Genomic DNA, 14,438 nt, shown 5'->3' with positions numbered 1-14,438 from the left:
TCTAAATGATAAGCCTGGTATCTTTGTTTTTTTGCCGGAATCTTCTACCTGAGAAAATTCATTTTGCACTATAAATTAACCATCATTACTGTAAAATCGAAAATTTGAGTTAAGATATAACCTTCAAGTTTAAATGGATTTAGCCATATACTAATGAGCGTGTACCAAGTCTGGTTAACTAAACCATATATCATTCGTTGTTGTTTGTCTTTGTTTGTATGTTTTTTTTTCGGAGGAGTTTGGGTTAGTGATTAATGTTGTCTGTTATACTATGTGGTATTTTTTGGCGTTTCCCGTTATTTCTCTTTATGTATTAGTAACTTAGTAACTACTTTACAAACGAACAAAATAAAAAAAAGTAAGTCCAAATCCCTCGTACCTCAAAATATCACAAAATAAAAATGGTATTCGCGCTGAAAAGAACAAATAAAACAAGGATCTGATAGGATACACGTCTTTCATGCAAGGCAGGTAAAACTTTATTTTAAAAAATATTCCAGGAACCAACAGGGTAGATAGTGTTGTTTAATGGTAACCTGGTTGATTAAAATTATATACGCCCTGCCTGATATCAAGAGGGCAGAATGATCTTGGTTTATCAACCTAGTTGCGTTCATACATCGGAGGTATATGCTTATCAGATTATCAGTCTTTTCCATATCGCCCCGGTTTTCATTCGAGGACTCCCATGTAAATAAAGGAAACAGTAGTATACCGCTGTTCAAAAGTCATAAATCGATTAAGAGAAAAAAAATCCGGGTTACAAACTAAAACCAAGGGAAACACCTCAAATATAAGAGGAAAACAACGGAACAACAGAAACACTGAACTGCAACAAAAACAAACGCCAACATACATAGAAACGGACTATTTGATAACAACTGCCATATTCCTGACTTGGTACACAGGCAATTTTTTCCAACGTGATTTTAACATGGGAATCACGTGATATTCACGTTGTCCACACCACGTGAGTACAACGTGAAAAGAGCAGAAACGTAATATTCACGTTGTGAGCACAACGTGAAATAAACGTTCGTCTCACGTGATATTCACGTTGTATATAAATCCACATAATATCAACGTGATAATACAACGTGATATTCACGTTTAATATAAAGCCAAGTGATATAAACGTGATAATACAACAAGACTTTTATGTGAAGCAGCCACTAGGAAAAATGAAATATCGTCTTTGTTGCTCTCATTGACATATCATTTTTTGTTCTTGGTCATCTCTATTTGAAGATGTTTCTCTGGTTCTTTATGGTAAAAGTACTGTAAAAGTGAGTTATACATCACTAAATTGTCTTATATTGATTATCAGTTACCTCATATGCATGTTTTATCAACCTGTTATCATCCTGAATATGTATGTAATATTTGTGGCTGGATGTTAAGCATCCATTAAAACTTATATATATATATATATATATATATATAAATCCAAATCTTATTTAAACCATGAGACTGTTTCTACATGTTTGAAACCTTTCGAATCTTCCTGTTAGTATTTCTTTTTTTGTTTGTTTGAAATTCTTGCTTTATAATCGCGTTTGTTTGACAATTCATAAAAAATCTAAAAGTATGAATACCAATGTCAAAGTCAGCTACATTTTAAATTTATACAATGTTTGAAAAGAAGTCGAATTCGAAATTGCACAACAAATAATGCAAAACCAAATGTATACCAAACAACAATTCAATACAGACTAGCTATTTTACAATGTTCATTCTTCAAGAGTTGTGTCCCTTGCAGGTTTACCATGACAAATCTAAAAATAATCAGCTTATGATTAAAAAATTGTCCCTAACAGAGGCATATGTTACCAAATGTTAAAAAAAACAAAACACTTTCCACATTAAATTCAATTATATTTATATTTAAGAATATTCTAAACAGTTAACATTTGAAAAGTTACTGAAATAGTAACAAATAATATTTGATTGTTCCGTCTTCTAAATGCTCCACTCTTTTGAAAGTTTCTTCATCTGAAAGGATAAAAAAAAGAATTTTATTTACTGTTATAATATTATCTTATTTAAGCATACATAATGAAAGCTTTATTTTACTTCTAATATGAGTGTTGCTTTTGCTTTGTAAACAACAATGTGATAAAATTCTCAATATATCTATAGTTTACAACCCTATTAAACATTATTATTATATACATATGCACTTTCATGGATCTACAATCTGTCATTTCCTGTATCTTGGCATTGCACCAGGTCATGTTTTTTTCTGATTGTTTATGATGTCTTTACACTAAATCCATTGGATGTTGGATGTGTACTGATTGATAATTTATTCTTAGATGCATTTTTTTTTTTAAGTTGTTATTGGCTTTGAACTAGCTGTCAGTATCTGCACTCTCAGATTTGTACTAAGTGTCTGTTTGTTGTTGGGATGTACAAGTACCCATCCACGTCCACTCTGTGTTTTTGTTGTATGTATTTCTATTTGTATCCATCTGTTGAGTGCAGCCTTTTTCAACTGATTTTTTTAGTTCGTTCTAATGTTGTGCTGTTGCACTTCTGTCCCAGATTAGGGGAGGGTTGAGATCCCTCCCAACATGTTTGACCCTGCCACATTCTGTATGTATGTGCCTGTCCCAAGTCAGGGGTCTGTAGCTAAGTGGTTGTTTGTTGTTACATATTTGTTTTTTTCGTTAATTTTTTCATACATTAATCAGGCCGTTAGTTTTCTCGTTTGAATTGTTTTACTTTTGTGATTTATAGCTGAATATGCAGTATGGGCTTTAGTCATTGTTGAAGGCCGTACAGTGACCTATAGCTCTTAATTTCTGTGGCATTTGGTTTCTTGTGAAGGGTTGTCTCATTGGCAATCATACCACATTTTTTTTATATGTATCATAACTAATGTGGTGATTTGCCTGTGTAAAATTGAAATGAAAACTAGACAAAGTGACTCCACTCTGAAGTAACTGTATTATAACAAAGTCAATGTATGACTTTCTTTGAGATATTATTGTGTCTGGGAGACACAATTGATGCCCCCGCAGATGCAAAGTGTTATTATAAAATAACTATAACATTTAAATTAACGCTTACACCCAAAAAATGACAAAAGTTCAACTATCTCCCAAAAGAGTAAATATTAATAAAAATCAAAACCCTGACCACATGCACACCTTCAATGTATGTACAAACAGCCAGCAAAGTGAAAAATTCCTAGCATTCAAACTGTAGGAGGAGTTATCTGGAAACGCTCCTCTTATGAAAGTAAATACTCCAAAAATTGACAAAGTTCAACTATCTCCCAAAAGAGCAAATATTAATAAAAATCAAAACCCTGACCACATGCACACCTTCAATATATGTACAAACAGACAGCAAAGTGAAAACTTCCTAGGATTCAAACTGTAGGAGGAGTTATGCGGATTAACTATATACCCATAATGGGACGGACGGACAGGGGTAAAACAATATGCCCCCCAACTTTCAGTTGCGGGGGCATAAAAAAAACATGACTGAATGTACAGGGCCAAATAATCTCCATGGAAATGTGATGTGCCAATACTAATACAACTGAATACCAAATATCATTGGCCCATCACTAAAGGTTCCCCTTAAACTGACAAACATTTTTGGGGCCCTTTATAGATTGCTGTTCGGTGTGAGCCAAGGCTCTGTGTTAAAGACCATACTTTGACCTATAATGGTTTACTTTTACAAATTGTGACTTTGATGGAGATTTGTCTCATTGGCACTCATACCACATCTTCTTACATCTAATCACAAACTTATATGCTAAGTGACTTTAGTATTTCATTGTCCGTATCATTTCACGGTATGTATAAAACTTTTTTCTTTTTTTTTACATTTCTTTTGTTGTGTGATATCTAATAAATTTTGTATATATATATATATATATAGGCAATCGCCAATGGCAGTCAGTGGGGTTTAAGAACATCAGTTGTTCGACCTGTTAGTCAAATGCGTTTTGTTAAAATATACTTTTTCACTTTTTTGGTCTTTTGGCAAATGTTGTTTGTGCTGTATTTAGACCCCTCTACCAAGAAATTTGTTTTGCATGCACATGTATAAAAATTGCGGTTTTTATCCAACGCAATCATAGGTTTGAACGTCGTTTTCAATTTAGACATGTTTATATTTTTTTGTTTGGGCTTGTATTATATTTTCCTTCGGGTTTATCTGATCCGTTCATCCTATTTCGACTCTTTAAAATTCAAGAGTCTATCCTAAATTGAGGTAAATTTTATGGCCTTCCAAATACTGTTTCGATCCCTAACATCACTGAAGAGACATTAATTGTCGAAATCCGGATATGGTGTACTAATTTTTGCACCTTTTGTTTGCGGTATACCATCTTTTCCGCATATTTGTTTTCTGTTTGGTATTAAATATTAATTTTTAAAGATCCATTTTGTTACATCTTGTGATCCGTTTATTTGGCAATCGCCAATGGCAGTCAGCAGGGTTTAAGAACATCAGTTGTTCGACCTGTTAGTCAAATGCGTTTTGTTAAAATATACTTTTTCACTTTTTTGGTCTTTTGGAAAATGTTGTTTGTGCTGTATTTAGACCCCTCTACCAAGAAATTTGTTTTGCATGCACACGTATAAAAATTGCGGTTTTTATCCAACGCAATCATAGGTTTGAACGTCGTTTTCAATTTAGACATGTTTATATATATATATATATATTCATTATATCTCAATTTCCCTTAAAATGACCTAATCACAAACTTATACATTGTTGAAACAGCACCCCTAGATCTAGCTTTTTCAAGGCAAGACAAAAATAATGAAAAAGAGAAGACAAAATTTTGTTCTTTATGTTTCTTAATTTTTCAATGTCTGTGTTGTTTTTACTGGTACTGTCTTGTCTATCCTTTTCATTAAAAATTTGCAAATTTCAAAACTTCACATTAGGTCAAGATTTATTGATTAATGGTTGAAAATTTACATTACTGATGCTTATTGAATATGGTGATATCTAAGTGTTAGATTAAGAGTCAATAACCAATCTGCTAGTTGCCTGATGCCTAATGACTTAGTATAACTTGGCAAAGATATTTTTTTGGAATAACACGATAGGTTTCACATGTGGAGCAGGATTAGCTAACCCTTCTGCATTGGCAAAGATATTTTTTTGGAATAACACGATAGGTTTCACATGTGGAGCAGGATTAGCTAACCCTTCTGCATTATCTGAGATCACCAAGATATTTAGTGCCGTTGTGGTGCTCAGTCTTTAGTTTTCTACATTGTGTATGCAGTTGCTTGTCTTTTAGTCATTTTTATACGACCGCAAAAAAATTTTGAGGTCGTATATTGGTATGACGTTGGCGTCGTCGTCGTCCGGCGTCGTCGTCCGAATACACAATGGTTTTCGCACTCTAACTTTAGTTTAAGTGAATGGATCTCTATGAAATTTTACCATAAGGTTCAATACCACAATAGGAAGGTGGGGATTGATTTTAGGGGTTATGGTACCAACAGTTAAGGAATTAGGGGCCGAAAATAAGCATTTTTGTAACTTCCAGACATAACTTATGTGTTAGCATATGGATCTCTTTGACATTGTACCACAAGATTCCATATCACAAAGGGTCAATACTGGGATTGATTTTGGGGTTAATTGCCTCAAAATTTTAGGAATAAGGGGCCAAAAGGGGGCAAAAAACAAGCATTTTTCTAGTTTCATGACAATAACTTGTGTGTAAGTGTATGGATCTTTCTGAAATTTTACTACAAGGTTCCATTTCACAAAGGGAAAGCTGGAATTGAGTGTTGTGGTAATTGCCCAAAACGTTTAGTAATAAGGGGCCTAAAAAGGGGTTTAAAATAAGCATTTTTTAGTTTCTAGACAATAACTTGTGTTCAAGTGTATGGATCTCTCTAAAATTGTATTACAAGGTACCATACCACAAAGGCAAGGCTGTTATTGAGCTTGGTTTGGGGGGAAAGGGGGGTGGGGGTGATGAATCATAAGGGGGGCGGGGGTCAAAAAAGGGGTAATTTTTTTTTTCCTTTTTTTTGTTTAAAATTTACATTTTAAGTTAGTTATTTTTTATCACGAAGAGAAAGTAGGAATTGAGTTTTGGGGTTAATTGCTCAAACATTTATGAATAAGGGGCCAAATATTGGTCGAAAATAAGGATTTTTTTAGTTTGCAACAAAAACTTGTGTTCAAGTGTATGGATCTCTGTGAAATTGTATTGCAATGTACCATACCACACCATGTTTATGGCTCTAATGTTTAAGGAATAAGGGGAAAAAAGGTTAAAAAACAAGGGTTTCCATTTTAATAGACAAATAATTGAGTAAAGAACATTATTTAAAAGCAGTGTAAGGTTGGTAATTCAAACTCATTTAAATATCTCATCTACACTGCTTTTAAATTATGTAAATTGGAAATTTGCCAATAACTTTATTGTTAATAAATGCATTGGAAATTTGCCAACAATTTTAGTGTAATAAACTTCATTGGAAATTTGCCAATATAAAATTTTGCTGATGAAGGTTTTTTGTTTACCTTTAGCCTTGACTATGAAGTCATTTTCTATTTTTATAGCCTTATGATGTAGTTGAATTATTTAATACTTTTATGATGTGTTTAAATGGGGTTTTATCATGTTTATGGTTGCAAATTTATTGTTTTAGTATAATAAACTCCATTTAAAATTTGCCAATAAAAAAAATTTTTGTTTATTTTTAGCTATGATTATGATGTCATTTTCTATTTTACTTTTATGGTTGCAAAGAAATTTTTATTTTTAGATATTACTGTTAAATGATGCTGATTAAGGTTTTTGCTATGTTTAGCCATGACTATGATGTCATTTTCTATTTTAATATCTGTTATGATGTATTTAAATGGGCTTTTATGGTTACAAAGGAATTTTATTTTTAGATATTACTATAAAATGTTGCTGATGCTGATTAAGGATTTTGTTTATTTTTAGCCATGACTATGATGTCATTTTCTATTTTAATACCTTTATGATGTAATTTCCATTTTTAGATATTACTGTTAAATGATGCTGATTAAGGGTTTTTTGCTATGTTTAGCCATGACTATGATGTCATTTTCTATTTTAATATCTTTATGATGTATTTAAATGGGCTTTTATGGTTACAAAGGAATTTTATTTTTAGATATTACTTTAAATGTTGCTGATTAAGGATTTTTGTTTATTTTTAGCCATGACTATGATGTCACTTTCTATTTTAATACCTTTATGATGTATTTAAATGGGCTCCCATGTATTTAGATTTTTGATTATTTATACATGTTACCAAATTGGTCCACATTGAACAAAAACGGTCCAAATTTCAACTTTATTACATTACATCAAACATTGAATTCTACATATTCTTTGATATATTGAAATTAACAAACAATTTAGTTTATGGATATTCCACCATAATAGGTAAATTAAATTTTTTCCAGTTCTTACACCACATTCATCCTGTGTCAGAAACCTATGCTGTGTCAAATATTTAATGACAATCCAAAGTCATAGCTGTATCAAGCTTGAATTTTGTGTCCATACTTGCCCCAACTGTTCAGGGTTCGACCACTGCGGTCGTATCAAGCTGCGCCCCAGCGAAGCATTTTATTTATTTTGTTTTATGGCGTTTGTCAGTTTGTAAATCGACCTTTGAGTTTGAATATATCCCATTGGTATCTTCTACCCCTCTCGATTATTAAAATCTACTATTCAAATGTCATTTAATTGCATCAACATGATAATCCATGATGAAGGTTTCATATATTAATAAATAAAAAAAAACTTTAACCAAAGACTGAACTTTAAATATAGCGGACTATACATTATGGATTTTTCTCATTGTTAAAGGCTCTATGGTTGCCCATTATTGCTTACATCCACTTTCTTTGAACTTTGGTGGATAGTTGTCTTATTGGCAATATCATACCTCATCTCCTCATTTTAATATTTCTATTATCACCAGTTTAATTCGCCCTTTCAGAATCTAAATAAATGCATTCTGTTCTGGGTAATATTTTCGAAGCGTACACCAAAACGTTGTGATTGGTTTAAAAAGTTCTAAACAATAGAAATTCAACCAATGAGGTAATGTTATTTTCATTTTGGTGTACGAACAATTAGATTACCCATAATCCTTTAGATTCTGAAAAAGGTGAATTATTTCTTAATTATTCTTCCTTTGTCTAATTTGTACAATATACAAATAAGATATTAATGTATTTACTTACATGTTCAGCTATCAACAAAAAAGGCTTCCTTTTAAAGTCTGACTTGAATAGTGAAGGTGTAGCCTAGATCTGTTTTACTATGAAGCTGTAAATTAAAAAAAAAATAACATCATTATGTCAATATGTGCTTAGGAACAGGATCAAACAAAGCAATAACGAGAAGAAAGGCATACATACATCTGGAAGTCTTAAAAGATTTTTTTTAGATCTCAATCCTTTGAGCCTTCTATTTAAATCTGGGTCAATGAATTAAGAAATACTCAAATAGTTCATAAAATGAAAATAAGCCAAGAAAATGTTTTACTAAGGGCTATCAAAAAGTATAGTATACAGTTTTTATAAACAAAATGAAATTCTAGATATTCCTCAAGGTTCTGAGCATCAGTTTCAGATTACTGTTCAATTTTTATGTCAAAATCTTTTAAGCTATTGTTGCTGTCAACATGGTCAAATCTACAATTACCGGACCCTCATAACTTTATATATTTTAATTTGAATGAGCTGTCAACAAGACAATATATGAATTACTGAAACTCTAATATTCAATTATTATAATATAATTGACAATATATTATTATCTACTTGAAAAGTAATGTTTGATGAGATTATAATCTTAATTTCAGGCATGCAAGTATAGAAATAACCTGCAGTATGAAGGATTTAATCAATATTTGGTTATGTTTTTGTAACATCATTTTTGAACAATAAAGCCAAAAAATGTATACACATATTTGCTGTCTCCTGGCAGAAAGCTAGGGTAGATAGATAAAATAATTGTATTTTTTATTTTTATTTATTCTAAATTATTAATTTACTATATACAACATGTTCTGAACTTAAATGGTGCTTTACCAAACAAATTTTGACTTTTACCAGTACTTTACAAAAAAAAAAGCCAGAAAATACGCAAGTAAATTGAAAGGGAGACAAAAAAAAAAGAACTTTACCATATTCTGACCTAAACATCAAACTTTATTTTAGTATACTTGAATAGGAAACATTTCTTGTTTTACTATTAAATTACCTTCAGCTTAATAACTTGATTACAACCAAAATACTACAAACTTCTGTAGCCAAATGTGATTCTCTGAAGCACTGCTAAAGTATCATGTACTTTATCCATCTTATATCATGTGTATATATATACATGACAGTATATATTTGCCTCAAATTCAGATTTTTTCTGGAAAAATAAATATTCAAATAAATGTACATGAACATGAACTTTAGTCCACATATTATGCCTCCTTCTACTGACTGACAAACAAATGGCACATAATCATCTTTAGTAATGTTAATAATATGAACAGTATATACATGTAACATGTTATCATTAAAGATTAACATCATTGCATAGGGATTTTATGCTGAGTGACTTAAATATTTCTTTGTGTGTATGTATAAATCTTTCTTTTTTTCTTTCTTTATTTTACATTCCTTTTGTTGTGTGATATTTAATTAATTTTGTATATATATATTTATTATATCTCGATTATATGGGGCCAACTTGGACGAGTATTCTAAGTAGTCGAACTTCTGTATCACCAGCCAGCAGCCAGTCAACACTAAGGTTGTGAGTTCAAATCCTGTACGTGGCAAGTGAACTTAACTCCAATCTTAATGGACTAGGATTGTCAGTTTTCCTACCAAAGGTCATGGTTCTCTCCAGCTTCCTCCATCAATAAAACCTGGATGCCACAAAATAGCACCATAGTGTTAAAAGTGGCGCTAAACATCAATCATTCAATATCTCAATTATGAGAAAATAAAGACATCAATGAATCAATAAATGTCCATTAGTTTTGTTTTTTTTTATTATTAGCATTAACAGTAGTTTTTTTGGTATAATGATTCCAATTATGCAATCTAATTGTACCACACAGTGTGTTAAAAATTTAATAAACAGCTGCGATAGGACTGCACGATTACAAGCCCTCCAAATTCATATCAAATTTGTTTAAAGTATAAAATGAAATGTTGTAGAATCAGACATGATTTTATAAGTCATTTTTTATTAGCTCACCTGGCCCGAAGGGCCAAGTGAGCTTTTCTCATCACTTGGCGTCCGGCGTCGTCCGGCGTCGTCCGTCGTCGTCCGTCGTCGGCGTTAACTTTTTACATTTTGAACTTCTTCTAGAGAACCACTGAATGGAATGAAACCAAACATGGCATGAATGTTCCTTATGAGGTGCTGACCAAGTGTTGTTACTTTGTAGCCGATCCATCATCCAAGATGGCCGCCAGCGGGGGACTTAGTTTAACATAGGACCCTATGGGAAATGCATACAAATGACTTCTTTTAGAGAACCACTGAATGGAATAAAACCAAACATGGCATGAATGTTCCTTATGAGGTGCTGACCATGTGTTGTTACTTTGTAGCCGATCCATCATCCAAGATGGCCGCCATCGGGGAACTTAGTTTAACATAGGAGCCTATGGGAAATACATACAAATGTCTTCTTTTAGAGAACCACTGAATGGAATGAAACCAAACATGGCATGAATGTTCCTTATGAGGTGCTGACCAAGTGTTGTTACTTTGTAGCCGATCCATCATCCAAGATGGCCGCCAGCGGGGGACTTAGTTTAACATAGGACCCTATGGGAAATACATAAAAATGTCTTCTTTTAGAGAACCACTGAATGGAATGGAACCAAACATGGCATGAATGTTCCGTATGAGATGCTGACCAAGTGTTGTTACTTTGCAGTCTGTCCATCATCCAAGATGGCCGCCAGCGGGGGACTTAGTTTAACATAGGACCCTATGGGAAATACATACAAATGTCTTCTTTTAGAGAACCACTGAATGGAATGAAACCAAACATAGCATGAATGTTCCTTATGAGGTTCTGACCAAGTGTTGTTACTTTGTAGCCGATCCATCATCCAAGATGGTCGCCAGCGGGGGACTTAGTTTAACATAGGACCCTATGGGAAATACATACAAATGTCTTCTTTTAGTGAACCACTGAATGGAATGAAACCAAACATGGCATGAATCTTCCTTATGAGATGCTGACCAAGTGTTGTTACTTTGTAGCCGATCCATCATCCAAGATGTCCCCCAGCGGGGGACTTAGTTTTACATAGGACCCTTTGGGAAATACATAAAAATGTCTTCTTTTAGAGAACCAATAAATGGAATGGAACCAAACATGGCATGAATGTTCCTTATGAGATGTTGACCAAGTGTTGTTACTTTGCAGCCGATCCATCATCCAAGATGGCCGACAGCGGGGGACTTAGTTTAACATAGGACCCTATGGGAAATACATACAATTGTCTTCTTTTAGAGAACCACTGAATGGAATTGAACCAAACATGGCATGAATGTTCCTTATGAGTTGCTGACCAAGTATTGTTACTTTGCAGTAGATCCATCATCCAAGATGGCCGCTAGGGCGGGGGGGGGGTATGGGGCTTAGTTTAACATAGGACCCTATGGGAAATACATACAGATGTCTTCTTTTAGAGTACCACTGAATGGAATGAAACCAAACATGGCATGAATGTTCCTTATGAAGTGCTGACCAAGTGTTGCTACTTTGTTGCTGATTTACTGTTCAAGATGGCCACCAGGATATTTTATTAAATAACGGGACCAATATTAATCAAAATTTGGCCTCAATCATTATTTGGGTATCTGTTATGATTTTTATCTATCTTTACATGATTTCTAAAACCAAAGTAGAGTCAGGTGAGCGACACAGGCTCTTGAGAGCCTCTAGTTTTTATTTTTTTAAAGGTAACAATGACAAATGAATGAGTTGCATCTGATGTCATGCCAAGTAGTCATATTATATTGGGGTGGTTGTAATTTCCTTAGAATTTCTTTAGAAAGATACTTCATTAAGTAAAATTAATTTTTATATTACGGGTGGTTGGTGTAAAAAAAGACCCTGTTAGATAATTCCTGAATAGCTCCAAGATATATCTATTGTTCATGTTGTTTAGTCACTTCTTAGGTACATTTGTATATGTACCGTATATATAGTTAGTTTTTTTAGTTACACATTTAAATGATTATTCGATTCTTATCACCTTTTACATTTGACTTATCAATTTTTGTATGCATTACATAACGTCCTTCAGTTGTCCAGTGGCAAATATTTAATGCTAACATTCAGAACATTTTGTTCTGCAAAGTTACTTAAATATCATATGTAGCATTAATGTACAACAAATTAAATCTATTCTTCCTCTGCACATATGTTGCAAGCCAAAAGGCATGTTGTTCTTTTTAAAGCACACTGTTTTATTAAATGCATTACATTTCATAGAATGGAAATAGTGCATACATATCTGTTGGAACTTTGCTGAATTGTCCTGGTAACGTTGAACTGGACATCTCTCCCTGTCATTTTCTTTCTCATGTCTGGAATTTTCAAACAGATCCTCCATACTTCGTTCATGCCCTGCTTATTATCTGTCATATAGAAAAAAGAAATGCATAAATTTTAAGTATTTTTTTACACATACAGTTATTGTCATAGTCTGTCAAACTTTAAATTGGGAAAATTACAGTGAACTACCAAAATTGTGTGGTAAATATTAATAAGTGGAACAATGAAAGGTAATTGCCTGATAATTAACTCAAGTGTCATTCTATGATCATGAACAATCTTGACATATATTTAACTGGTGAAATAAAATGAGTTATGTGGTGTATGTCTATGAGACATGTGTAGTTTATATACCACTCCAGACAGATAAGTGTAAGTGATCAATACATGTAGGTCCTCAGTACCTGCAGCTGAATGTTAAAAAGCCCCTATTTATTTATTGAAGTCTTGTAAAAATCAAAACCCACATATATTTATGTCTAAGGATGTTCGTTCCTCATGTTTTTGAGTTTTTGCCAGATATTCAGAATCCTCTGGCTTTATCCATGATATTCTGACATTAAAAAAATCCCAATAATCTCTACTTTTCTTTTCATAATTTTATTTTGAATAGATATATAAATATAAAGTAATTTATCTATAAATATGAACTTTAGTTCTCTTTCATACTGGTGAAGTAAATCAGAGACATTATATATGATGTCTCTGAGTCAGTCTGAGTAAAATTGAGAATGGAAATAGGGAATATGTCAAAGAGACAACAACCCAACAAAGAGCAGATAACAGCCGAAGGCCATCAATGGGTCTTTAACGAAGCCAGAAAATCCCGCACCCGAGGTGGGCCTCAGCTGGCCCCTCCATAATAATGTGTACTAATTGAGTAATTCAGTGAAAATGGACGTCACACTTAACTCCAAAACATATAAATGAACTAAAATTTAAAAACAAACAAGACTAACAAAGGTAAGAGGCTCCTGACTTCGGAGCGGCAAAAAAATGCGATGGGGTTAAACATGTTTTGTGAGATCTCACCCCTCCCCCTATACCTCTAGCCAATGTAGAATAAAGAAACACACAGCAATACGCACAGTAAAATTCAGTTTAAAACTTAAAAAAAAATATTTATTTTTTACAGAGATTAAATTATATACAAAACATGCTAGTCAGCCTAGTGCCTGTGGTAATTTCTTTCAAAAGTTGGGTATTACTATTAGTGTGATCATTTGGTCTTCATGATTAACTCATAAAAATCATACGGCCCAGGCATGTATAAATGTTGTCAGGACAGTAAAATTTTAATGAAAAAGGACTCACAAGTCACAAACCATAGGCCCTAAATGATTTAAATTTAAAGGAATTTAAAAGTTTATGACGGGTTTTTCCAATTTTCAGGCAGTCAAGTGTTTCATGAAGACTGTATTTGTTCAGGGAATGGTACGTTTTAATTAACTATTGTACACATACCTTCATAACGGGGTTGTTAAATAAAATATACCTGTTATATCTTCAAGAGTATCTGCATTACTTTCCATTGCCACTACTGTGGTGTCAAAATTGGTGTCGTCCAAATGTGTCGTCTGAGACGCTCGTTTCTGTGAACCGTACGGGATAATTCTCTGAGAGACGAAGCACATCAATTCTCATTTAAACTGAATTTACCGATTGTATTTCATGTTTAAATATTCAAATAATTAATTAAATTAAATATTTAAATTATATCAAGCTACCAGCTGGATAACAAAACAATGTTAATAAATTGATTCCGCTTCTGGTGGGTTACACACCGATTCCGAAATTTTTCAAGGTGTGCGGTATTTCCCGCGGTTATTTTTGGCAAGCAATCTCCATGTCAATGTGATA

General features: G+C 33.0%; 1 long non-coding RNA gene across 1 annotated transcript; it reads right to left on the bottom strand.

Moving 5' to 3' along the window:
- Positions 1-1,862: 1,862 nt before the first annotated feature.
- On the bottom strand, positions 1,863-14,343 carry LOC127706529 (uncharacterized). Its single transcript, XR_007984501.1, has 5 exons — positions 14,074-14,343; positions 12,534-12,661; positions 9,254-9,412; positions 8,230-8,314; positions 1,863-1,992 (listed from the first exon to the last, which is right to left on the bottom strand). It is a non-coding gene; the product is annotated as an uncharacterized LOC127706529 (long non-coding RNA).
- Between the last annotated feature and the right edge of the window lie 95 nt (positions 14,344-14,438).

The sequence above is a fragment of the Mytilus californianus genome, unplaced genomic scaffold (genome assembly GCF_021869535.1).
Source record: "Mytilus californianus isolate M0D057914Y unplaced genomic scaffold, xbMytCali1.0.p SCAF_6, whole genome shotgun sequence".
In the NCBI taxonomy this organism is placed as follows: Eukaryota; Metazoa; Mollusca; class Bivalvia; order Mytilida; family Mytilidae; genus Mytilus; species Mytilus californianus.
This window is presented reverse-complemented; position numbering and strand designations above follow the sequence as displayed.